Below are 27,623 nucleotides of genomic sequence, written 5' to 3'. Positions count from 1 at the left end.
TCAGACAAAAAAAAAAAAAAGAAATAATGGTTTTTAAATACTGAACAACAGGGAACACAGAACACTGATTCCTGAAATAAGAAAACAACAACAAATGAGGTGAATCCTATAAATGCCCTAGCTTACAGTTTGAGAGTTTCTAGGCCATAGGGGAGGGAAGGGGAACTCAGGATGAACCCAACAGAGTTCTTATTTAAAGGAAAGAAAGTTGAGTGTTCAATGAGACCATAAAAACTAGAGAAAGAAGACATGTTAAGTGGAGAGAAGCAAAGATAAGGGTGGTTGCAGGCTTCTCATGAGAAACAATGCAAGCTATGGGGAGGTGTTTAGGGAGATGGGTGAAATTGAGGATGGAGATTAAAAAGTACACTTATCATGAGGAAACAATAAAATAAGATAAAACACAATAAGAGACAATGCAAGCCAGATGAGAGTAGAGTCAATCTTTAAAGTACTAAAAGAAAAAATACTGCCAACTTAGAATTCTATACCCAACAAAAATACCTTTTGAAAACAAAAAGAAAAGAAAAACTTTCTAGACATACAAAAGCTGAAAGAATTCATCACCAACAAATTTGCATATAAGAAACAGTAAAGGAAGTCCTTTAGAAGGAAAACAATACCAGATAGAAATGTGGATCCATGCAAAAGAATAAAGAGCATGGAAAATGTTAAGTATGTATGTAAATACAATTTTTTAAAAATTGTAAACCACTTGAGATAGTTAATCTTTTAAAGCAAAAATAATAGCAATGTATTGTGGGGTTTCTAACACATGCAGAAGGAAAAAATAGCACAAGGTCACGAGAAGGGAAATGGAAGTATATTGTTACAAGATTATTTTCTAAGTGAATTGGTGTAACATTACTTAAAGGCAGGCTGTCATAAATTAAAGATGCATACTATAAGCTCAATACAACCACTTTAAGAAAAAATATAGGTAATAAACCAAAATATTAGAACCATAAAAATTTTCAAATAATCAAAAGGCAGAAAAAGAGGAAAAGATGAACAAAGAACAGAAGTGGCAAATGTGACTTTGTGTGCATGTGTGTGTGTGTGTGTGTGTGTATTCTTTCCATTCACTTTAATAAGAAATTATTCAAGCCAAAGTATGGAAAGAGCCCAAATGCCCATCAATGGATGAATGGATAAAGAAGATGTGGTATACACATACAATGGAGTACTACTAGGCAATCAAAAAGAATGAAATCTTGCCATTTGCAACTACGTGGATGGAACTAGAGGGTATTATGCTAAGCAAAATTAGCCAGAGAAAGACAAATATCATATGACTTCATTCATGTGAGGAATTTAAGACACAAAACAGATGAACATAAGGGAAGGGAAGCAAAAATAATATAAAAACAGGGAGGGGGACAAAACATAAAAGACTTAAATATAGAGAACAAAAAGAAGGTTGCTGGGGGGGTTGTGGTAAGGAGGATGGGCTAAATGGGTAAGGGGCATTAAGGAATCTACTCCTGAAATCATGCTGCACTATATGCTAAGTAACTTGGACGTAAATTTAAAAACTTATTAATTAGTTAATTTAAAGAAATTACATTTAAAAAAAGAAATTATTCAGGTGAATGTGGACATAAAAATTTTCAATTTACGAAAAGTATTCTTAAAAAATAATTTATTTTTATTCCCCAAATTATTGAACCCTGTTCTACACTGGGAACTATGTAATGGGGCTAGATATCCCTGCTTGTGATTCTACTGAGAGAGGGAGAACTGAACAAATTTCAATCTGGTGTGGTAAGTGTAATTATCAAGGATATACAGGGCACCACGGGATCACAGGTGTCCTTCATAAGTATACCATTCCTTTGTAAGTGAAGCCATCCTTACCAAGACAACTGATGAGCATTCATACTCTGCTGTCAATACCAGATTTAACCCATTTTTTCCCTTTGCCACACAGGTGTCCCTCTTCCTCGTGCTTCTCCCTTTTCCTCTTGTCCCAAAGAAGCAGCAACCTACCCCTCTTCCCTTACATATATGCCCCTCAAGTGCAACCACAAAGTCTCACTGGCTCCCAGCACATGCAGTCTTCACAACTACCTTAAAAAATCAGAGGGCATCCTGTCAGTCAGATACTTCACAGGAAGTCAATGAGCCCACACAGAGCAGCAGTGTCCTGGTTCAACCTAACCCTTCCACCTTTCACATCCTCCTTCCAACCTGGTTTCTTTTAAATTTTCTTCAGAAAAAAAATGCATCTATTATTTTTGGAGAAATATGCTCAGTGTAAAACAATTCAAAAAATGCAGGAAAACACAAAAATAATTTCAACTTAACATAAACCCCACTATCCAGAGATAACCACTATTAATACTTTGAGTAAACTCCTTCCATAAGGCTCCCTATGCATCAACACACAGAGATATAGGTATATGATTACACAAATACCAGATCATGCTGTATATCCTACTTTATACCTGCTTTTTTTTTTTTTTTTTTACAAATTCCAATTCATGAACAACTTTTCATGTCAAGAACCAAATAGATAATTTTAATGGCTTTTGGCACTACCTTGGGTTTCCATAACTTTGCTCTATTTTTTAGAGTAACTTTTAAAGCCAAAGCCTTCAGACTGACTGTTATTTGTCCTTTCTCACCTATGAGGAAGGTCATTCAAAGCATGTACTGCTTCACCCCTGTTCTAAGCACTTCAAAATTACTCTCTCATGTAATTTTCACTCAATCATACAAGATAATGTGATGGTTTTAAAATATGTCCACAAATTCTTTGTAGAGCCTAACTGCCTTCCCCTTGCATGGAGACCGTACTTGGTGACTTTTTCCAACATACAAAATGTGTTGAAGTAACAGTGTATGACTTCTGAGAATAGGTCATAAAATGTCATAAAACTTATTGAGGTTTCCTTTTGTTCTTCCTCTCGTTTGTTCTGGAGGAAATCAGATGTCATGACATAGGAAGAGCTCCCTGTGGCAAGAACTGAGACCTCCTGCCAAAAGCCACTGGAATGAGCCATCTTGGAAGGGGATCCTCCAACACCAGTCAAGGCTTCGCATGACTGCAGCCATGGTCTATACGTCTATATGACTTTAACCTCATGAGCAAGCCTGAGCCAGAAGCACTCAGTTCCCAAATTCCTGAGCCACAGGAAATGTGAGATAATAAATGTTTACTGTTTTGAGACATTGTTTTGAGGTAATTTGTTGCACAGCAAGAGAGAACTAATACAGAACAGTTCTACTATGATCCACATTTGACAGATTAGAAACCCAAGCACAGAGAAGCTGAGTCACTTGCCAAAGATCACACTGCTGGAAAATGGTGGAGTCAGGATTCAAACCCAAGAAACCTGACTCCAGAATCTGTGCTCTCCACCATAGTTATGCTGCTTTCTTGCTAACTAGTTTGAAACCTCATCGGTTTGAATTTCTGATGTCCGCTGGATGCAGAGATCCATGCCTTCTAGGAGGATCCTCTTTTATCTGAGTTTGTCTCTGGCAGGCTGAGATCTTTGTTTTGTGGTAGTCAGTACTGAACAACATCTGAGAGAGCTGACTCCCTGAAGACTCCATCTCAGGTCATTCCTTTATTCAACATATTCTTTTTTTTTTTTTAATTTTTTTTAATGTTTATTTATTTTGACAGAGAGAGAGAGAGAGAGAGAGAGAGAGAGAGAGAGAGAGAGAGACACGGAGCATGAGCTGGGGAGGGGCAGAGAGAGAGGGAGACACAGAATCTGAAACAGGCTCCAGGCTCTGAGCTGTCAGCACAGAGCCCGATACGAGGCTCGAACTCACAGACTGTGAGATCATGACCTGAGCCGAAGTCGGACGCTCAACCGACTGAGCCACCCAGGCACCCCTCAACATATTCTTACTAAGTACAAAATTAAATGAGGCAGGAATTTCCCCTTGATTTCTTTATAAGCTAATAGATCATCAGGTAAGGTATAGTGCAAATAGGGCTATAATCTGGGTTACCCCAGAGGAAGAGCATCTAAATCAGATAGTGGGGACAAGGTGAGGGTGATTGCCATGGAGGGTTTCCTGAAGAAGATGATGAGCAAGCCGAGTTTTGAAAGACAAGAAGGAATCAGCTAGATAAAGAAGTGGGATTAACTTTGCAGAAAAGACCAAATGTGGATTCTCACGGAGAAAAACAATAAGACATTGGCATCTGGCACTTCAGGCAACTATTCTAACCACTTTGGGTTTGGTCTCATTGTCCTGTAAGACAGAAATAAAATTACCTATTTGATCAGATTGTGAAGAAAATGCTTTGGAAATCAAAAGTTAAGGACAAATGCTTGTCATTCTATGCCTTGTGAAGTTAAGCAGCTCTGTTGGTGACGTGGTGTTGAATTTACTTTTGCCAGATATAATACCCATTCCACTCACCAGGTTCACTTAAACTTAAATTTCAATTCGATAACTGGGGCTGACCCCCTGAATCCCAGCTGCATGACCACAAGCCAGCTATATGATCAATCTCGAATTATATGTTCCACTTCTTTAACATTAGCATAAATCACATGTATTTTATATGTCCATCAATAAATGTTAATTTTCTACCTCCCTCCTCTTGGGAAGCTCTAGGTTGTCTGTGAGGGAAGATGGAATAGGTTAAAGTTGGCTAAAGAAAACCTGAAGCACTTGAAAGAAGATCACAGTCTAACAGTTTTGGAAGAAGAAAAAGATGGAGAAAAAGATTCTTCTTTTCTTAATGTGGTTTGTAGGGAAGACTAGAGAAGGACCAGCCTGGGAGAGATCAAAGGATGCGTGGGCTAAGAATATGGTAGAACAAGAAAGAACTTGTCAAGGTAGCATTTCTAAGCTAGAGATGAATTGGAATGGATAATATGTCTAGGGAATGACTGGCCATGCAATGATAGGGCTATGTAGGTGGTGCTGGAAATCTTAGCCAAAGTGGTAACACAAGATAAAGAAATGAAAGGTTTAAGAAGAATCAGGAGTGACACAGAGTAAATTTATAGCTTCGGGGTAGGGAAATATCAGTCACAAATAACCTTGCTGATAAATTTCCATGGGCTAAATTAGGGGCTGGCAAACTACATACCAAGGTCCAAATCTGACCTGCTATCCATTTTGGTAAATAAAATTTTATTGGAACACAGACATGGCCATTCATTTATGTAATGTCTATGGCTGCTTTTGCATTACAATGATAGAGGTGATAAACTATGACAGAAACTACGTGGCTTGCAAAACTAGAAATATTCACCATCTAACCCTTTATAGAAAAAGTTTGACAAACTGTTTGCTAGATAAATAAGTTAATAAAATGCTTGGTTAGAGCCAGAAAACTGAGTGGGAGGTATACCCATCTTCATGTAATTGAAGAACTAAGGTGAGGAAATATTCTTGTTACATATTGTTTCAAAAGGCAGGATCATGGCCAAAACAAATGAATTATTGGGGAGGCATGCTCTGGCTTAGCTTGATAAAGAACTCTAACTTGTAGAGCTATTTAACAAGGGAGAAGCTATTCTGGATAGTAGTCTTCTCACCGTTGATATAAAGATTTAAATAGAGAGGCATAGTGTTCACCATAGCAGGTGTTCAATAGGTGTTGAACAAATATTAGAATGAATGAATACTGTCTATAATGTTTAATTTAAAAAATAATGACAAATACTTATTGATCATGTATCATGTAACAGGCATGTTCTAAGCACAGTGTACATAATATCCCTTAATCTTTATAATAGCATTATCGGTAGGGTGGCAGAAACTACTAATTGTCCCTCAAAATCTGTTCTCACTTTTTCTCAATAATAGAACTTCTGAATTTTGGCCAAGCATATGGTCATCCCTTTAATGGCCTCCCTTATAGCTAGATATAGCCATATCACTGTCATTACTAATTAGATATAAGCAGAAGAGGTTTGTTATTTCTGGGAAGATTTTTTGAACAGAAAGGGTGTGCCTTTCTCCTCCCCCTTTCTACTTTCTGCTGGCTGGAAGGAAGGCATGATGACTGGAGCTGAAGTAGCTATATTAGACCATGAGGTAAACACAAGAATGGACACCTTTCATAGTAAAGAAACAAGACAGAAGTCTTGGATTTGGGGGAAAGAAAAATAAAATTCTATATTGTTTAAGCCACCATTATTTTAGGTTTTCTGTCATTCACATCAAAACTTTTCCCTAACTAATAGGTGTGAATACTATTATCACCCCATTTTATGGATGATGCTCAGAATATTTGAATGGCTTATCTAAAAGTACAGAGATGTGATATAACAAGGAAGCTATATAGTGAATTCCTGCATTGGAGGGGAAGTTATATTCACTAATTCACAGTATGTCGCTAATTTATTTATTAGGTTGTTAGATTTATTTAATATTTAAGGCCAGATGATTGTGTCATAAAGAACAATTAAATGAGAAAAATATTAAATGCAAACACATTGGTTTTTATGATTGTCAATGTCAGAAGGATGTGGGGTTTAACAACAACAAAAACTATCAGACAACTGTCGGTTATTTATTAAGTACCTGTTATCTTCCAGAGTTAAGAAGGCAAGGTGGTTATGGAACAGGAGATCAGGAAAGCTCTGATGGAGGAAGATTTAACCTGGAACTTCGCAAAGAGGTAGGAATTAGTTGTATCCATAACCAAGAAAAATACCTTGGGTAAAAGGAACAGCATGAAGAAAGATAAAGAAGTAGGAAAATACAATGCATAACTATAGACTCATCTGAAGTTCTTAGGAGAACATTGACTCCAATCAAAGAAAGGGAAAGTTGCTCAGTAATTTCACCAGCATGGAAAGAAACACTAGGGCAACTGTCAAAGCTGATAACAGAATGCAATAGTCTCTATTTCATCTTTAAACCTAAAGGATTTTATAGAGTTCCTTTCAGTATCATGTGTATGACAGATAAATAACTGTGCCACAGTTATCTACTTATGCATTCTCTTCCCCAAAGCCCATTCTGCAGTGAGATTAAAGAAAATATTTTGCCTACACAACCCTTCCTCCCTTTCTCCCTAGTACAGGCACACCCACACCCAAGCCCTACATGATGAGTCAGTCTTCACTCTTTCTTCTCCACTGAATGTCTGCTGCTCCACTCCCTCCTGGCCTCCTTTCTCTGAACTATTATGATGGAAACTCCAAAACTTACAAAGAAACAAAGCTTTTAAAACATTCCACAAAGGCACTGGTGTACTAATCTGGGTCCTCTTCCAAAACCTTAAAGATTTAACCCTTTGTAACTTCCACTCCCTTTATTGGAAAAGTTTCAGAGTCTGGGATGCTAGACTTGTGACCCAGAAAACCCAGAGATAACCCTAATCTTTATACTCTGTGCATATTAAATATCAGCAGTTAACTGATAGTTAGGTGAGAAAGTTATACAAATATTTTTTAACTAATACATTGATGAGGTTGCCAATATAGAAAAATAGAGGATCACAAAAAAAGTTTGTTCATAACAGGTTAATTCTCAACTGTAAAACTCCCAAAGAAAGGAAATCCTCACTGGAAACACAGTCTCTGATTAGTCTGCAAATCACCCCTCTCTCCCTATTGCTCTCCTAGAAATATGGAATCAAAGACATTAGTAGAATTTTAAGCCAAGAGTGGAGGCAGATAGGATTGTGGTGTTGTGACATTCACAGCACTCCCTCTCCTTTGCTACGGTACAAATATGTAAAGAAATTTTGGAGTCGTATGTATGTGCGCACATGCACATGCACACAGAGATGTATGTTTTTGATAAGAGATGAGAAAAGAGAAAAAGTGAGAGTCAGAAGGTTGCATTAGACCCTCCATGATTTAGTCCCAGTCTATTTTTTTCAGCTTCATCTCTGACCAATACCTAGGAGAAAATATCCTGTCATACTGGTCTTTTTGTCATGTACTGAACCAGCCTAGCATTAATGCCTCTGTGCATTTCCCTTCCCACTGTTTTCTAACTCTGCTAAGACTCCTTCACCCAACTCCAGTGGCATTTCCCCTCTGTAACCCTCCCTGATACCCACTGTCAGCATTAATTGCTCTTATCTGTTTCCCACAGTTCTCCCTACATTTCACCAGTACAAACATGTCATGAAACACTATACTGTAGCTATTAACTATATAGGACCACTGCATGAATTGAAAGCTTGTGAAGAACAGAGACCTTGCATCTTTAAACTTAAGGAGTTTTGGAGATACCCTGCATCCCACATTCCTGACACGGTATCAAGGTATACAGTTGGTCTCAACAGACATTTGATTCTTTCCTTCTTTTCCATGGCTCTTTGAGCCCAATATTTGTCCATTAGGACCTGGATTCCTTAAGGGCTTTCAGTCTTCTAAATTCTAACCTTTTCCTGTTTCAATCCATCCCATATTACCTTCAGAAAAATCCTCCTCAAACAGCATTTTCATCATATCACTCTTTTTACTTGAGAAAAAACAGAGTTCCATTTTATCCAGTGTAGTAAAGCCACACTTTATCCTAATCCTCAAGAACATCCTCAATTTCTTAAAAAAACAAAAAAAATTCCTTTGCCTGGGAGTGGTAATGTAAATTATCAATTATATAGAAATAACATTTTAATAATATTGAGGTTTCTAATCCATAAACATGATACAGCTAGTTAGCACTATAGCTCTTTCTCTTTCTCTCCATATATACGGAGAATATATGTATGTATATGCACACACACATCTATGTATATATACATATATCTTTTTGGCCATTTGCTAACTATTTTATTATTATTTAAAAGCTTTGCATAAAACAAATATATGATATCCTCAGAGCTAATATTTACTTTGAAATGCCTTTATATTAGAACTGTCATGGACATCTAATAGTATTTTAAAAACAAAATGCTGGGGCGCCTGGGTGGCTCAGTTGGTTGAGTGTCCAACTTCAGCTCAGGTCACGATCTCACGGTCCGTGAGTTCGAGCCCCGCGTCGGGCTCTGGGCTGATGGCCCAGAGCCTGGAGCCTGCTTCCGATTCTGTGTCTCCCTCTCTCTCTGTTCCTCCCCCGTTCATGCTCTGTCTCTCTCTGTCTCAAAAATAAATAAACGTTAAAAAAAATTAAAAAATAAATAAATAAATAAAAACAAAATGCTGAGAACAAGATGTGCTCTGGAATTAAATTGGCTTTTTTTTTTTTAAGTTTTTTTTAAAATTTATTTTGAGAGAGAGAGACAGACAGAGAGCACAAGCAGGGGAGGGGCAGAGAAGGAGAGAGAGAGAATCCCAAGCAAGCTACCCACTGTCAGTGTAGAGCCCAATGTAGGGCTCAAACTCAAAAACTGAGATCATGACCTGAGCCAAAACCAAGAGTCGGACACTTAATCGACTGAGCCACCCCAGCAGCCCTAAATTGGCTTTAGACTATGTTTAGGTAAAATAGCTCCTACATGTTTATTACTTTTACTAATACAACATGTTGTGTGATAGCTGGGCCTAGCAGCTGTCTCAGTTACGAGTGATATTTATGTAAACGCAAACTTAAAAAAAGAAAACTCTGTAGATCCTGAGGAGACAGGAAGCCCTTCTCGACTATTTTCTGCATGTCATGGATGAAAGAGCTGCTACATGGGCAGTCTGTTTTTACTGTGTGTGTGCTGAAATTTCGCTCAGCTGAATTGGGTGTGCTCACAGGAGGCAGAGGATAGCGGGGGAGTAAATTGGCTATGTTGTGTAGGGGTGGGGGCAGAGTCAACCACACAGCCCTGCGGAGCCTACACAGGAAAATCAAATCATGCATAGTATTGTTGTCTGAAAATGAACTCTTAATAAGTTATTGAAACAAAGGATTATCTCGTGGTTCCTCAACAATTTTTGGTTCATCTGGAACCTTCCATGAAGGTGCCAAAGAGTTACCAAGGCAGTTAGACCAGGGAAGCCCAGAGAAGAGAGTCTGACATGTGATGCCACTTTTTCCACGATGAATTTGCTCTTTTGAAAGTCATGGCTAAGAGGCTGAGACACAGATTACTGTTTATTATAAACATGCAACTCAGGAACAGCCAGATGGAAGAGAAGCACAGGGCAAGGTATGAGAAAATGGTAAGTAGCTTCCATGCCGTCTCCAAGCACACTACCCTCCCCAAATCTCCACATGTTCACTAGCCTGGAAGCCCCATACATATCTTCTTTAATTTATCTTAGCAATATTTTGTATTTATCTATACAGAGGTCGTGCACACCTTTTGTTAAATTTGTTCCTATGTTAGTGTTGTTATTAGAAATGGAATTATTTTACATTTCATTTTCCAGTTGTACGCAGCTAGTATGCAGAAATACAATTGAATATCGTGTCTAGACAATGTAACTTATACCCTTGCTAAATGCAATTATTACTTTCACAGATATTTTGTAGATGACTCGGAATTTTCTATATGGACATCCATGTCATCTTCATATAAAGAAAGGTTTATTTACTTCTTTCCAAAATGCATACTTTTTATTCTTGCCTTACTGCACAAGCTAGGATCTCCAATTATGATACTAACAGAACTATGGAGACCATACATCCTTGCCTTGTTCTCAGTCTCAGAGGGAGAGTATTAAATACGCCACTATTTAATGTGATATTAGCTGTGTATTTTAAATGCCCTTTATCAAACTGAGTCAGTTGAACGTCCAACTCTTGATTTCAGTTCAGGTTATAATCCCAGGGTTGTGGGATAGAGCCCCATGTCAGGCTCCATGCTCCATGAGATTCTCTCTTTTGCTCTGCCCCTTGCTCCTCTCCCCCACTCATGCGTTCTCTCTAAAATAAAATTAAAAAAAAGAAAAGAAAAGAAAATGAACACCAGCCCCTATATCACACCATACACAATAATTAATTCAAAATGGACTATAAAGCTAAAATAAAATTGAAAACTATAAAACATCTAGAAGAAAACAGGTAAAATCTTCATGACCTTGGGATACAGAAAAAATTCTTAGGACACAAAGGGAAAAAAAAGACAAAATGGACTTAGTCAAATTTTAAATTTTTTTTTTCAACGTTTTTTTTTTATTTATTTTTGGGACAGAGAGAGACAGAGCATGAACAGGGGAGGGTCAGAGAGAGGGAGACACAGAATTGGAAACAGGCTCCAGGCTCCGAGCCATCAGCCCAGAGCCTGACGCGGGGCTCGAACTCACGGACCGCGAGATCGTGACTTGGCTGAAGTCGGACGCTTAACTGACTGCGCCACCCAGGCGCCCCAAATTTTAAAACTTCTTCTCTAAAAGCAAGAAAAAGGAAAAAAAAAAAGACAAAGCACAGATTGGGAGAAAATATTCACAAAACATGCATCTGCAAAAGTGCCTATATCCAGAAAATACATAAAACTCTTATAACTCAATAAGCAGTTAACAACACAATTGCTTTTAAATGGACAAGAGATTTGAACAAATACTTCATAAATACATGAATACTTCATATATATACACATACATATGTGTGTATATATTTATATATGTGTGTCTGTGTGTATATATATATATATATATATATATAGAATATAAGGAAATTGTGACAGATCAACAAAATTTCTATACGAAAAAAAATATGAAGCTCAATCCTTTCCTCACACCACACACAAAAGTTAACTCAAAATGTATCACAAAATGGATCCTACATGTAAAAGCCAAAATTACAAAAGTTCCAATAGGAAATATAGGAGAAAATCTTTAGAACCACTGGAGTAAGCAGAAATTTCTTAGGCTGAACACAAAAGAAAAACAAATGGATAAATTGCAACACAATTAAAAACACCTGCTCTTCCAAAGATAATCCATTACTGTATGGTAGAAAATATCTGTAAGATAAATATCTAATAAAGAATCTGCACCCAGAATACATAAAAAAACTTCTACAACTTGATAATGAGAAGACAAACAACACTATTTTTTAAAGTGGGCTAAAGTTTGAATAAGCACTTACCAAAGAATACAAATGACATAAAAGGACATGAAAAGATGTTCAATGTCATTAGTCATCAGGGAAATACCAATTAAAATCACAATGAGATAGAATTCATCCCCACTAGAATAGCTAACATTAAAATGACTAGCCATACCAAAGTTGGTGTGAACGTGGAGAAAATGGAATATTGTGGTGGGAATGTAAAATGGTATAGCCACTTTTGAAAACAGTTTGGCAGTTTCTTATAAAGTTAAATATACATTTACCAGATGACAAAATTCCACTGGCAGAAATAAAATAAAAGCATATATCCACAAATAGACTTATATGCAAATGGCTTTAGCAGCTTTATTCATAACAGCCCAACCTGGAAGCAACCCAAAAGTCTATCAACAGATAAATAAACCACCTGTGGTATATTCATACACTAGAATACTGCTCAGGAATAAAAGGAATGATATTCTGATTATACAACATATATGGATGAAGCTTAAAAACATTAGGCTGTGTGAAAGAAGCCAGACACTGAATGATTCCATTTATATGAAGTTTTACACCTGTGCTAATATAGTAGCTACTAGCCACATGTGGCCATTTAAGTAAAAATTTAACTTAAATTAAGTATATTAAAAATTCAGCCCCTAAGCTGCACTAGCCACATTCTGAGTGCTCAATGGTTGTATGTGGCTTGTGAACTGTATAGTATAGCACAGATAAGACTATAAAATGGCACAAAGGGGTGGTGTATACTCCTCCAACTGTATACTTTACCCCTATCAGCATTTCCAGTAGACTGCAGGCTGCATTTCAATCCCACCTGTGCTCTCAGCCAGCTCTCAGCACTGAACAACCTGTTCAATTGTACAATATGGTGCTGACATAGCACTACGGCAGTGGAATCATTCAATCTGAGTTTGGATCCCATCTCCAGTTAACCTTGCTAAGGCTTAATTTTTATATCTGTAAAATGGGGAGAGGCTAATAGTTTCTCATGTAACCTTCACAATAATACTATAAAGTACTAATTCCTCAAAAAATAGTACCCTTTATTCTCATCATTATAAAAACTGTTCCAGAGTCATCACATATTCCTTCCTGATGTAAAACCATGTTTATTTCTTTTAAATCACCCCCCAGGACTATAATAACAAAGGCTCAATAAATATTTGCTCACATATTGCTTTGTCCAGAACATTGTTTGTATGTTAGTAGGTGATGATTTTTTTTAAAAAATCTCATCCAGTGTAAGCAGTTAAATTATTCTTTAAGTTTGTCTTTACAAGTGTACTGGGTGCTAGCATGAGTGCAAGGGACTACATGACTTCACAAGAAGAGAAAGGCACAATCCCTGCCTACAAGAAAATCATTTGCTATTATGGAGCCATAAAGAAAAAACTTACGATATGAGCTAATATCATAAAACACTGAATAGTCCAGGCAGTTAAAAAGTGACAGAATCATTCAATAATGTGTGTACTAATTAAGCAACTGATAAAAAAAATGACGATACAAATGGCAGAAATCAGCATGAACTCAAGTCTTATCAGCAAAGACTTCCCAGAGAATGTCATAGTCTTTAAAAGAGGACTCTGCCCTAGGAAGTAAGGCCAGGGAGAAAATGGAGGAGAGAGGGAATTTTGGCCATGTCTTGGAGATGGGATGGAAGATTGTAGGCTGACTGGCATGTCAGAGTATATGCCAGAGGCTACTCTGCCCTCACTAAGCACAACGGCAGCAGAAGCAGCAGAACCATCCTGGATAGGTGCTAGAAAGTTCTCCCATCAGGTCAAGGCACTCATTGTAGAAGCCTTGCAATGAAGGGGAAGAGAAAAGTGGGAAGAACCCAGAGCCACTTCCTTAAAGCCCTTGCATTACCTATCCTATGCATTAAAAATATAACAGGCTTCCCCAAACAGCCAATTGCCACCATTCAGTTGGGGTACATATAACTCATGTTACAAGCAATTTTTAATTAATTGATAGTTTGCAATATCAACACACCCATTCACTAATTTTTTTTTTCAAACTGGTATTCTATAAGTCATTCCTCAATTAATGTAATTGTATTTCCAAAGAATTAAAAATACATGTGATGAAATGTAACTTACTCTGGATGAGATAAACATAACAGAACAGCTCTACTATCCTAACACATTCTCACATTACAGTCTCTCAGTAAAATGATCCTGATTTAATCAATATAGGATATGATTCAGCTCCTGCAAACTCTTTTCTTCATGCCTGTGTTTCTTGATCTCCTTCCTACCTGGGTCCCCCACATCTGATATCTAGCCTACATTTCATCATCTCACGGAGTAAAACATTTTCCAGACTAAATAACTCTCCAGTTTCATAGAGATTCGCCTATAAAGCCCTAACAGATGGAAAGCATTTTAAATCCACATACTTAATGCATAAGATAACCATTTCTAGCCATTTGCTTTTTTATATTTACATTATATTTTAACACCAGCACCAACAAAGGTCTTCAGAGGTCTTCTGGTCAACAAGCTTAAAAATTACTCTTGTTCCTTATGGATGTCCACCAGTGACATCAAATTCTGGGTGGAAGCCCAAGCCAACAGCTGACAAACAGCTGATATGATTCTACTGGATTGTTTTCAGTAGAGTTAAAAATGCAAATGGAACACCTCATTAAAACTCAATGTTCATTTTAGTTGTGCCTCTGATTTCTCACGAAGTCATCATCCAAATGGGAGAAGAAATATTATTCATACTTTTTACCTAATTGAAAAAAAATGAGGCAAATAAGCTTTTTGTATTCTGTTTTTGTTGTTGTTGTTTACATTTTTTTAGCCTGTAAGTCAGTACCTTGACATTCTTGTTATTTTTCAGGGCAGTGTCACCCAAAGTACAGAGCTGCTTCCGAGTCCACAATCTGAAACAAGCAGGGTTGCTCAGACCTGTATTACCAGCTTTCAGGACATTCTTGAGCCTCTAACAAGTGATGGAGGGTAGTGGGTATCTAGGGAGGGTGAGGATATGCAGGAGGAAGCAAGGAGCCATGAGTTGGCCAATCTCAGGATGTGGGTGGTGTGGGCTCCTCAGGAAATCAATGATGTCACATGACAGTTGGTAAGGTGCAGTTCATTTTGTTACCATTATATCATTATTCCAAATACTAGTTATGATTTTTATAAGTTCCAGGGCTAAAATAAAAAAAAAAGCAAGTTTTGGCAAGAGTGTTGTACCATGTTCCATACTGTTTAACAAATAGCACATGTTATATTTTTCTGATTATAAAGCAATACAGATTTACCGTAGAAAATTTGAAAAAAGTCTGATAAGCATAAAGTAGAAAAGATAAGGTAAGATCATTAGGTAAGTCCTAATTTTCTTATAACTTCCTTCCAGTTTTCCATGAACATACATCTTTTAAACTGAAATTTAAAACTGAAATTATATTGTATACTCCATTTTTATCCTGCTTCGGTTGTGTATTATCTAAAGGAATAACTTTTGAACATAATGAAATCTATATAAACATCAACATTCCCTTTCCTAATGTTCTAAACATTATTTTAAAAAGGAGGAGATCAGGGAAAATTATATAATCTGCTCCCCTGAAATCAAGCCTAATCTCGCCTGTTTAATATATTTATAATACTGCCCCATCCGTGGAATACAATAACTTCCACTCGATCTTTCTTGAAATGGCTGGTCAACCAAAAGAGTATGATTCATTCGTGCACTTATTCAAAAGAAGTTTTTTAAACACCTAACTATGTGCCAAATCCTATGCTAGGCACTAAGTATAAATGTTCCATAAAACTACTGACTCTAATTGAAATTTATCAAAGAGATATATGCTAGGTTCAGGTGTTGTTTATAATATTAAACTAGGAGGAACAGAGCCAAGTTTGAGGGTGATCTAATCAAAACCAGACTCTCCAACCCACCAATTTGACACTCACCTCAGCCAGGGGGGTCTGCTCTGCTGCTCCCCGAACCTGCCTATTCACCCCCACTTTTGTGTCCTGTTCATCACTCCTGAGCCCCCTCTACCTTCCTTTCTCCACAGCCACATTCTATTCAGGAAGCTTCTTTGATCACTCTCAAACTACTGCTGCACCTACCATCCAGAACATTCTTGAGACAACCTTAATTGCCCTTGTTCCAGAGTGGCGTGGTGATAAGTATCTGGGACGGGTGCCAGAGCTTCATTTTCTTAATTATTTCCCACAACTAAGCACCACATGCATTACTGCCAATCACCTAACCATTCCTCTCAGGACTTTCTCCACATGAATCTGTCTCTGAAAAGATTTTTCAAGGAAAATATTCTACACTCTCAGTTGTTGCAAGCATTCTATATATTTCCTATCCTGACTAATGACATTGGTTGCCTTCCTGCAGTGGGATGACAGCAGAGACAAAACACTTGGAGTAGCAGACTTTGATCCACTTTACCCATAACTCCTCAAGAAAACAGAACTACCCCATGTAAGTCAGTCTCTTGGGTCACCTCATCACCTCTAGGCCACATCAAGATCTGAGCACCTCCTGTCTTATTCAATCGTCACAGTAACTCTGGTGAGGCACATACTAAGCCCACAATTTCCAATTTGGAGATTAAAAAAAAGAAAAAGAAAAACAGGTTTAGAGATTAAGCAACTTGCCCAGAATTATCCAGCCAGCCACTGGGGAAGCAGACATTCAAATGCAGGTAGTTACTTCCCCATAGCAAGCCTTTTATGCCCTAGCTAATATTCTTCCTCACGTGCTCTTCCCATGAGACTGAAACCAGTGATTCTCACATTTACATCATGTGAGGACTTGGTACAAATACACGCGCCTGGGTGCTAGCCCAAGATGTTCTGATTCAGGAAGGCGAGGAGAGATCTAAATTTCAATAGGCACTTCCCTTCTTCCCCCCACCGACCAGGTGACTCTGGTGCCAACTGTCTTCAGACTACACTGATGATACTGCATGAAACACAAGGAGGCTAAACTAATCGGGGGTGGGGGAAAAGGCTTTTGTAAAATGGCATTCATTTCTTCATTACCCATGATCCATCAGGGCTTTATTATTAGTTTTTTTTAAAGGTTATTTATTTTGAGAGAGAGAGAGAGAGCACGAGCAGGGGAGGGGCAGAGAGGGAGGGAGAGAGAATCACAAGCAGGCTCCACGCTGTCAGTACAGACCCTGATGTGGGGTTCAAACTCACAAACTGCGAGACCATGACCTGAGCCGAAACCAAGAGCTGGACACGTAACTGATTGAGCCACCCAGCGCCCCATGAGGGCTTTAAAACAGGGTGGCTGGGAGTTAGTGCTGAACTGGTACAGACTGTCAGTTTGGGATGATGAAATAGTTCTGGTGATGGATGGTATTGATGGCTACAAAACAATGGGACTGTACTTGATGCCACTGAAATGAACACTTAAAAATGGCTAAAATGGCCAATGTTGTGTTATGTATACTTTATCACAAAAAAGGAAAAAAAAAACAGGGCAGAATGCTAACCTCTTAGCTGCCTTGCAGAGAAGTTTGTGATACTCCTTCCTGCTGAACTGCAAAGAGGTGCGATTTACTTTTTTTTTTTTTTAATGTTTATTCATTTTTGAGAGAGAGAGAGACAGAGCATGACCAGGGGAGGGGCAGAGAGAGAGGGAGACACAGAATCCAAAGCAGGTTCCAGGCTCTGAGGCATCAGCACAGAGCCCAACATGGGGCTCGAACTCACAGACCACAGGATCACAACCTAAGACGAAGTCGGATGCTTAACTGACTGAGCCACCCAGATGCCCCTACTTTTAAGGGATCCCTTGTGAAAGGGACCTACTGAGAGACAAATGGTGAAGAAATTTGGCCCCCAGGTGACCCGTCCTCAGCTCTGGATTGGCTGTGCACACTCCAAGGCCAGGTGACAGGGCCCATGCTCAGCGAGAGTTCTCGGCACATGTTAGCAAGCCTCATCCCCTTCCTGCCCACAGCTTGGGAGCTTCTGAAAGTATATCCCCTGAAGCTCCCCTTGGGAGCTTCTGAAAGTATATGTCCCTGACATACCCATGGGTGTCCATGGACATGGTAGAGAGGGAAGACGGGTGCTCAAGGGACCTTGGGGAAAGAGCCTGCTTCACGGTTTCAGCCAGCAGCACCCTGGGATTTTCAGCAAGTCACCCCACTTCCCTCAGACGTCACCTGGTCTGTTCCTTCTCACTTTTCAAATTTCAGCTCAAATAGCATCACCTCAGAAAGGCTTTGCAGGCTCTAAAGCAGCCCTTCACCCCTCCCACCCATCACTTTCCGTAATATTACACCGCTCTTTGTCTTGTGAGCATTTACTACCACTGGAGATTATACATATTACTTATTTGCACACTAGTTACTGGCTGGCATCCTGAAAGGACAATCAGAGCTTCTGGAGAGCTGTGGAAGTGCTGGTTTTGTCCACTGCCATGTTCCCAAGGCCTCGCTGGAGACATAGTAGGAACTCAATAAATATTTATAGGATAAATAAATAATCAGCCTCTTTTGTTAAATTGTGTATAATCAGTTCCTTCTATCTCCCAAGACAATTTATAGGGAAGGACAAAAGAGATCCGCTATGGCCAGGGTACTTTGTAAAAGGCAAGACTCCACACGCTAGGTGGGGTTATAGTGGGGATGGGAGCAGGGCAATTTGTGAAGCCTTGAGCACCTCAAGGAGCCTCCTCTGTGACCTTGACAGTAATGTGGCTCCTCCTTACTCCTGTGCTCTCTATAAGCAGAGACTTGTCTGGAATCTAAAAGTGATGATGCTCCACCCTGCAAACCATCCAAACAGAATGCAACACAGTTATTTATTACAAGGCAAGTCTTCTCTGTGAGTTTTCTCACTAATGGGGCATTATTTCTCAAAGAACAAGATGTCACCTAGGACGTCAGGGATCTGTCAGGTGGGCAAACCTAGAAGAACCACAAAGATGCCCCCTGCCCCAGGTTATTTGGGTTCAACAAGCATAAACCGAGTGCCCAGTATATTCCAGGTCCTGAGCACAGCCCCAGGAACAAAGAGGTGACTGTGACTGTCATACTGGGGTGGGGAATACAGGTACTAAATTTAAAAAATCAATGTTTTGTTTGGGGCACCTGGCTGGCTCAGTCGGTTGAGCATCTGATTTTGATTCAGGTCATGATCTCACAGTTTGTGAGTTCGAGCCCCGCATCAGGCTCTGTGCTGACAGCTCAGAGCCTGGAGCCTGCTTCAGATTCTGTGTCTCCCTCTCTCTCTGCCCCTCCCCAGCTTGTGCTTTATCTCTCTCTCTCTCTCTCTCTCTCTCTCTCTCAAAACTGTATAAACATTAAAAAATATTTAAAAATCAATGTCGATAAGGTGAATCAGCATTGGAGGGGAGGTATGTGTGTGTCAGGGAAGGCTTTTTTGAATGATTGAGACCTAAACTGAATTTAAAGTACAGAGGAAAGGTGGGTGGGAAAGAGTGAGCAGCCCAAGGTAAGGCACAGAATGGGAAGACCACATGTTGTGTTTAGGGAGCTCCAAGTAGTGAAAGCATTGGGTATTCACTGCCAGGGTGGCCGGGGTATTAGGAGACAGGTGGTGGCCAGAGAGGAAAAGATGGCTGAGGGACGTACCCAAAGAAGTGGGTAGGTACACTTTCCCGCAGATAGCAGATCAGAGCTGTTTTTCAGACATATATATGAAAGCCGTGTGGAGAAGAGCACACTCATTGGTCCAGAAGCCCCTAGGGTCAGTTTGGCTCGGCTAGGGGTAAAAAACAGGTGGAATGAAAAAGATCAACCAGTCTTCACTGTGTTGCAAGCAGAAAACCTGAGTTGGGAGGAGCTTGGCTTGAGGAACTGGAGAGATCCCAAGAAATTTCCCAGCCAGACTTGTGTCACATGCTAGAGGACACGGCTGCCTAGGTCTGTCTAGGTCATTGATTCAGGATTGCCTGTGGAGCCCTGCTCTTGGCAGTCTCGCCCTGGGACAGTGCAGCTTCCTGACACCCTGGCAGAGCCTCCCAGGTGCTGAGTCAGTGCTGAACAGAGGGAAGAGGAGAAAGAAGAACCGGTATGGTTCTCAGTGGAACCTCCTCTGAGTCCCGAGTGAAGGCAGCAGAAATGAAGAGAAGGAAAATTATGGCCCTGGTGTTTCTGCATAAAATACTTATGCTCCAAATTTTCTCACTAGATGTGGTACGATTCAGAGCATCAAAGGCAGGTAAACCAAGGGAGAGGGAGAGGGAGAGGGAGAGGGAGAGGGAGAGGGAGAGGGAGAGGGAGAGGGAGAGGGAGAGGGAGAGGGAGAGGGAGAGGGAGAGGGAGAGGGAGAGGGAGAGGGAGAGGGAGAGGGAGAGGGAGAGGGAGAGGGAGAGGGAGAGGGAGAGGGAGAGGGAGAGGGAGAGGGAGAGGGAGAGGGAGAGGGAGAGGGAGAGGGAGAGGGAGAGGGAGAGGGAGAGGGAGAGGGAGAGGGAGAGGGAGAGGGAGAGGGAGAGGGAGAGGGAGAGGGAGAGGGAGAGGGAGAGGGAGAGGGAGAGGGAGAGGGAGAGGGAGAGGGAGAGGGAGAGGGAGAGGGAGAGGGAGAGGGAGAGGGAGAGGGAGAGGGAGAGGGAGGAGAATGGCTGGGTTGGGATACAGCAGGTGTAGAAAAGCGTTCTTCTTCCTTCCTTTTTCCAGCTGTCCTTACACTGGAGCTGCCTCAGTCCCATGCACTCAACAGAAAAGGGAATGATGAACCAGGTGGATATACTTTCAGAAGCTCCCAAGCGGGAATTCTAAACTTTGCATATTCATTTTGATAATATTTATAAAAAGAAAACCGTTCTCAAATTCAACCTATCCCCCGCCCCCGAAATCAATCACTCCACCTTTGGCTTGGACCTGGGGACAGAGGTGCAAGTCCCCATCTCATTAGCACAGGCTCACCTTTTCCCTTTCTCCCCTCTACTTCCAGCTCCTCCTGCTCAAGGCACTGAGAAGGCACTCAGCAAATGGCTGAGTCTGACAAATTCCCTGTCATAAAGTTAATAGCATATTCACAGTTGACCCCTGGGGGATGTGCTTCTCATCAACCCCAACAGATTGCAAAGCCCTGGCTTACTATTTACCACCATATCCTAGTATCTACTGGGCAGTCTCGTGCACAGAACAAACAATAAATGTCTGTGGGATGAACAGGTGCAAAAGTTGGGAACACGGTATGTTCCATCAATAAGGGAATGATTAAATAAAACATAGTACATTCATACCCAGGAAAACAGATTTTTGTTTGTTTGCCTTTATGACTCAAATTTAGATAAATGTACCTGGAAAGAGTTTCAGAGCATACTGTTTCACTTTAAAAAATAAAAATTAAATTAAAGAACAAAATATTCTATGAGGTCACTTATATAAAACAAAACAAAACCACACACACACAAAAACAAAGGTATATCTTTATGTGTATGCGTATGTATGACTATATAAACACATTAGGAAAGTTTGTAAGAACACCCACTGAACTTGTAACAGTGATAACTTCTAAAAAAGAAAGTCAGGGGTTAATGTTAATGGGGACTTTAACTGTGTTTATACATTGTTTACAATTCTTTCCAATCAATAATGTATTACTTGCATAATTTAAAATAAAGTATAATCTACAAATCAAAGACATAATTTTTTAAATCTGAAATTATTTTATGTGATTTTCTTCATCCTGTAAAACTTTGCTTGAATGAGTTAAAGAGCCTGAGGAAGTCAGTAGACCTAGTTCCCACTTGGGCAAGGGTTTATTTATCCTGCTTATCTCCAGTTAGAGCCAACAACGCTAATGATTCTGAATAGCACAGGCCACTCCTTGGCCATCCCATCCACTCCCACCCACGACTTCAACTATCACCTCTATGTGGATGACTCCCAAACGCCTCTTTCCAGACACAGCCTCTCTCCACAAGCTGCAGTCCTGACTTTCCAACTTCCTGTTGGGTAGAGCCAACACCCCATGTACAAAACCAGACTCCTGTCCTCCTCCTCTCCCTAATTCAATTCTTTTGCCTAACTCCCTCCTTCCTATTAACTGTCATCTTCTTTTTCCCAGGAACCAAGAAAGGAAGTTTCCCATTCATCTCTAGCCCTCTTTATCCATATATCGACCCAGTTAACTGTTACATTCTAGTGATTTTTCAAAGAAATTCTTCCCAACTGTTAACTCCCTTCTGTTGCCACTGACACCACATCAGATCAGGTCCTTTTTCACCCATAACCTGGACTAGGGGAATAGCCTTCTAAATGGTCTCCTTGCTCCTGACAGCTTTGATCACCAGAGGAAAGAAACTTAAAAACAACAACAACAACAACAACAACAACTTAGTGTTAGATGCTTTTTCATATACCATCTCACATGGCTGCCTAGGTCATACAACAATCCCTGGTACAAGGTATTATTGTCCTAATTTTGGAGGTTTTAACACTAAGGTCGAGAATTTGCAAGGTGATTTGCAAAAAGCCTCACAGCTATTAGTTGCTGGAATTTTGATCTGAACCCTTGTCTGTTGATTCCAGAGCTCGTGGTTTTTCCACCACAGTTGGGAACTTCTATGGATCCTTACCTTCTAAAAGATAAAATACACACCTCTTAACCTGCCTTGAAGGCCTTCAACATTCTAGCTTCAAACCTAACTTTGTAACAGTATAGAGTACGCACCTGTCAAACACACTAATAATGTTTCACGTGCTTTATTTCATTTAACCCACCACAAATCTATGAGGTAGGTACGATGATTATGTTCATTTTATGGATTCAGAAACCGATGCAAAGTGAGATTAAAAATAGATTACTATGTTGGGGCGCCTGGGTGGCTCAGTCAGTTAGGTGTCTGACTTCGGCTCAGGTCATGATCTCACAGTTTTTGAGTTCGAGCCCCACGTCAGGCTCTGTGTTGACAGCTCGGAGCCTGGAGCCTGCTTCGGATTCTATGTCTCCCTCTCTCTCTGCCCTACCCCTGCTTGCTCTCTGTCTCTCAAAACTCAATAAACATTAAAAAAAAACTAAAGAAAATAGATTACTATGTAAATCAAAAATTATCTCAAAATAAAATTTAAAAAATAGCTCAAGCAACATTACCCAGCTAGTAAAGCTGGATTTCAAACTGAGGTCTGTCTAGCTAGAGAAATTTTTAGGAGGCAGAATGGACAGGTAATTCAGTTCATGCAATCAATCAACATTTGTCACAGGCTCAGTACTATGCTGGGGCTGGAGACAGGAGAAGGGAGCACTGACAGTAATAGCTGCTCCTATGGAGCATATGCTCTATTGGGAAAGGCAGATGTTGAAATGGGAAGGCGAAGCCTGCAGTGCTAAGAGACCATGGACTCAGAAGGAGTAGCCTTGGAGAGCTGAGGGTATCGGTAAGTCAGTCACTGCAATAAGGAACATGGGAGAAATAGGTTTGGGAAAAGACTGAGCTCAATTTGAGACACAAGTTTTGGGAGGATGTCACACAGGCAGCTGGATATGCAGGTGTGGAGCTCAAGAAGAGCACAAAAAGATCTGGAACCATTGATGCAAAGGTGAAACACAACTCATGACAGTGGATTTAACCTAAGGAACCCCAGCATTTATGCAGGCAAAAAAGGAAAGAGAGGCCTCAAAGGAGCCCCTGCCCACCTGGCTGACTAACACTCTCCTGTGAACAAACCTTCTGAGGACTGCTTCACCTTTTCCCAAGCAGGAACACCTTTCCCTTCTTTCTATCAAGCCACACCATGCCTCAGTTAAGCCCTCACCTTGTACCAGAACACTCCAACCCAGAGCTTCCTCTCCTGGACTCAAGTCATGGAATAAATGGCCAGAGACTCCACCGTTTCTTTGTAAGGATACTGAAAATTTCAAGTATTTGTGCCCTGTGTCTCCCTAACTGAACTGAAAGCTCTTTAATGACAAATCACTGGTTTCAAATTAGGAATACAGTTAATCCTCTTTACAGAACCAATCAATAGTAGTCAATTCCAAAAAAAAAAAAGTGTAATAAAGCAGTAAATCAATAGCCAAGCATTTATGTAAACTAGTTACTCCAGAAGGACCGGAATGCCTTCCTCAATACAACAGCAACCAGCATCCTGGGCATGCTCTCAAGTTTTCCCCTGAGCCTCTACACTGAATAGAGCCAGTCACAAGGTGACCTCTTCTTGTGCATTTCTCGTCTGTTCCTTGGAATGTGCCACGTTCTTTAGGCTTAGCAGCCCTTGCTTCCAGAATCCTTCAAGTTGAAAAAAAAAAAAAAAATGTCTTCCAAATGGAAGAAATGAGGGTGAAAATGATTTGCTCAAGGAAACACCAAGTAGCAGCCAAAGAAGCATCTTTCCCATGAGTCAAGCCACAGTTTTAACCAAGCCCCTTTAACAAAATCTTGTCATATTTTATGGCTCATAAATGATTCCTCACTCATAAAGTTTACACTACCCTTCCATACATAAATAAATGTCCGAGCTATAGAGAAAGGGAGAGAGTTAGTAACTTCTTGTTTCACAAATCACAGAAACTGTCAGGTTCTCACCCGCATTATCACCTGGCTCAGGTAAGCCCAGGTTAGGCAGCAGCTTTGGGGGTATTGCTCATCCCATCGGCAAGCACAGTTGCTGACACACAGGAGTGACTCAACGTGACCTCTGTGTATATCAGTGATGAATGGATGAGAAAATAAGTTTGGGAAAAAACAAAACTGTAGAAAAGAATGAGGAAGCAGGCAATGAAGGGTGACATGTAAGTAGCAAGAGTGAGAAGAGACAACCAACCACCCCCTACATCTGAGGCTCAGACTCTCCCCAACTTCTCCACAAAGACACCAACACAGTAGCAACATTTCGGGGTCAGTGTCTCAATCCTACAGCTGTGAAATACACACTTAACAGTATTCACCATTTAGTATTTTTAAGCTTTGTAACTGCCTTCTTTCTTTCTCTTCATGTGCCTTAGGAACACTTTTTTTTTTTTTAACCTTTCAGCTAAATTAAGCCTTGACACCGAAATTGACAACTACTAGATTCTTAGGCAATGATGCAGCCCAAGCTTGTCCTTTGGGTTTGCCTCAGTGCTGCTTTAACATCCCATTGCTCCAGAAAAGATCTGTCTTTGGTGTCTGGTATCCTCAGGGATGGTACCTAACCCTCTAATGGCAGAGTTCCCATTCTGCCTATCTTATGAGAGACACAAAGAAGCATGAGTGTCCCCAGTATTTAAAAAAAAAAAAAAAAAGAGCATTGATCGCATTTTCACAACACAGGAAGAGCCCCAGTTAACCCATCTCTGATATGCACTTTATCCTACTTACTTTGCCACACAAACAGCATCTCTAGCTCCTCACCATATTGGAGGCTGCCCCTGTCACTCTCAGGAAAGCACAGGGTGGTCTCCTGGAATCCAGTCTATGCATACCCAGGAGCAGCAGCTAATTTTAACAGCAGCCTTTGATGACCATGGCTAAAATCTAGCTAAAAAGAATTCCAAAGTGCAATCCAAATGGGTTCTAGATTAACCTCTATCTTAGAGATATAATTCATTAATACAATGATAATAAATTGCCACAACAAGACTGCAAGCATGGTTTAATGGTAGATTTGTTAATGTAATGTAACACAGCAGTAGGTCAAATGTGAAAAAAGCATTAAATCACCTCAAAGATTACCCTTTTGGCATGTGACATAATGCAACTTCCTTTTATTTCTTTTTTAAAATATGTGACTACAAAATTACTTTCTCAAAGTGATTTAAGCTTTTTAAAAACAAAAGACAATGTTATATTTCTTAGTGAATATGAAAAGCATTTCCATTAAAATCGGGATTAAATTAAAAGGTCTATGATCCTTATTCTTAGTTAATAATACTCTGGAATTTCTGATTCACAAGAGAAATAATCATTACTTGTGGATAATACAATTCTCCACATAGAAAGCTCAAGAGAATCAGCTAAAAGATTAAGATGATTAAATAAAAAACATTTTTTAAAAATAAGAGAAATATAATATGAAGGTTACTACAAAACTTAACTGAGAGACATTTGAGTAAACGAGTAAATTAAGAAACATACTGAAAGGATAAAGAAGATGTGGTATATGTATACAATGGAATATTACTCAGCCATAAAGAAGAATGAAACATGGTCATCCAACATGGATGAACCTAGAGAGCCTTATGCTAAGTTAGATAAGTCAGACAGAGAGAGACAAGTACTATATGATTTCACTTGTACATGGAATCTAAAAAACAAAACAAATAAACAAACAAACAGACCCTTAAATACAGACAACAAACTGGAGGTGGGGGGACAGATGGGTGAATTAGATAAAGGTGATTAAAAAGTATAAACCTCCTAATATATAATAAATAAGTCTTAGGGATGAAAACTACAGCATAGGGAAGATAGTCAATAATATTGTAATAACGTTTATGGTGACAGATGGTGATGACACATTGTAATGAGCATTGAGTAATGTACAGAATTGTCAAATCAATATATTGCACAATTAAAACTAATATAACATTGTATATAAATTATACCTCAGTGATAAATTTTTTTTAGAAAAGAAAAATAAACATACCAGAATGTAAAGACTAATTACTATAAAGACATTCATTCTTCTTGAATTAATATATAGATTTATTTCAATCCCAGTCAGAATCTCAGTGGATTTTTGAGATTTGACAAAATGTCTCAAAATTTAATTTGCAATAAAAAGCAAAAAATAGTAATAATAAAGAAAATTTGAATAGCTATAATGAGAGAGAACTTCCTTTATGCGATACTAATATATATTATAAGGCTAACATAAATAAAACAGTGAGGTACTCAAGCATTTGAAGATAGATTATCTTATGCCTGAAACTAACTTTAGAATATACAAAATGAGATTAGAAGTTGCCTAGGATTATCCAATGTATGTATTATTGAGGGAAATTATATAAGGAATATAAATATATATGAGGAATAAATATATTATTAAGGAAAATTAAGTATTTAGAAAACAGGTTAGATCTTCAGCTAATAATATGTACAAAAAAACTTATTCCAAATGAAAATTTGAATGTAAAATGCCCCTGAAAAGCTAGGGGCACCTGGGTAGCTCAGTCACTTAAGCTCTGACTTCCACTCAGGTCATGATCTCACAGCTCATGGGTTCAGCCCGAATCAGGCTCTGTGCTGACAACTCAGAGCCTGGAGCCTGCTTCGGATTCTGTGTCTCCTTCTCTTCTGCCCCTCCCCTGCTCACACTGTGTCTCTCTTTCCTTCAAAAATAAATAAACACTAAAAAAAAAATTTTTTAAAGCCTGAAAAGCTAAAAAATATAATCATAGAAAATAGATAAAGACTACAAATTTAAAGGCCATGGAAGTAATTATCAGGAAGGACTAGATCTGCCTGGTCATATGGAAATTAAAATTTTCTATATGTTAAAAAACATGCTAAACATTTCAAAAATATGATATTTCATTAATATATATAGTATCCCATAGTGGGGGTAAACATAATCTGCTTAATTATGCTTAACAAAGTTAGGTGAAAACTTATGAAACATGAAAACATGATCTCAATTTGGAAAAAAAAAAAAACAGGAAAAAAAACCCTAGAAAGCCATGAACCAAATGTTAGTAATTACTCTAGACAATAGAATTGTGGTTGATTTTTGGACTTTTTCTTTATCATACTTCTATTTCCCAAAATAAACATATTGTTTTGCAATCAAGAAAAAATGCTAACTTTGAGCCCCGCATCAGGCTCTGTGCTGACAGCTTGGA

At 39.3% G+C, this 27,623-nt stretch overlaps 1 protein-coding gene across 1 annotated transcript in view; it reads right to left on the bottom strand.

The window, feature by feature from the left end:
• Positions 1 to 27,623, bottom strand: part of LOC122231713 (1-phosphatidylinositol 4,5-bisphosphate phosphodiesterase epsilon-1-like) — a 69,854-nt gene that overhangs the window by 32,641 nt on the left and 9,590 nt on the right. The window lies entirely within an intron of this gene.

The sequence above is a fragment of the Panthera tigris genome, chromosome D2 (genome assembly GCF_018350195.1).
Source record: "Panthera tigris isolate Pti1 chromosome D2, P.tigris_Pti1_mat1.1, whole genome shotgun sequence".
NCBI classification, from domain to species: Eukaryota; Metazoa; Chordata; class Mammalia; order Carnivora; family Felidae; genus Panthera; species Panthera tigris.
This window is presented reverse-complemented; position numbering and strand designations above follow the sequence as displayed.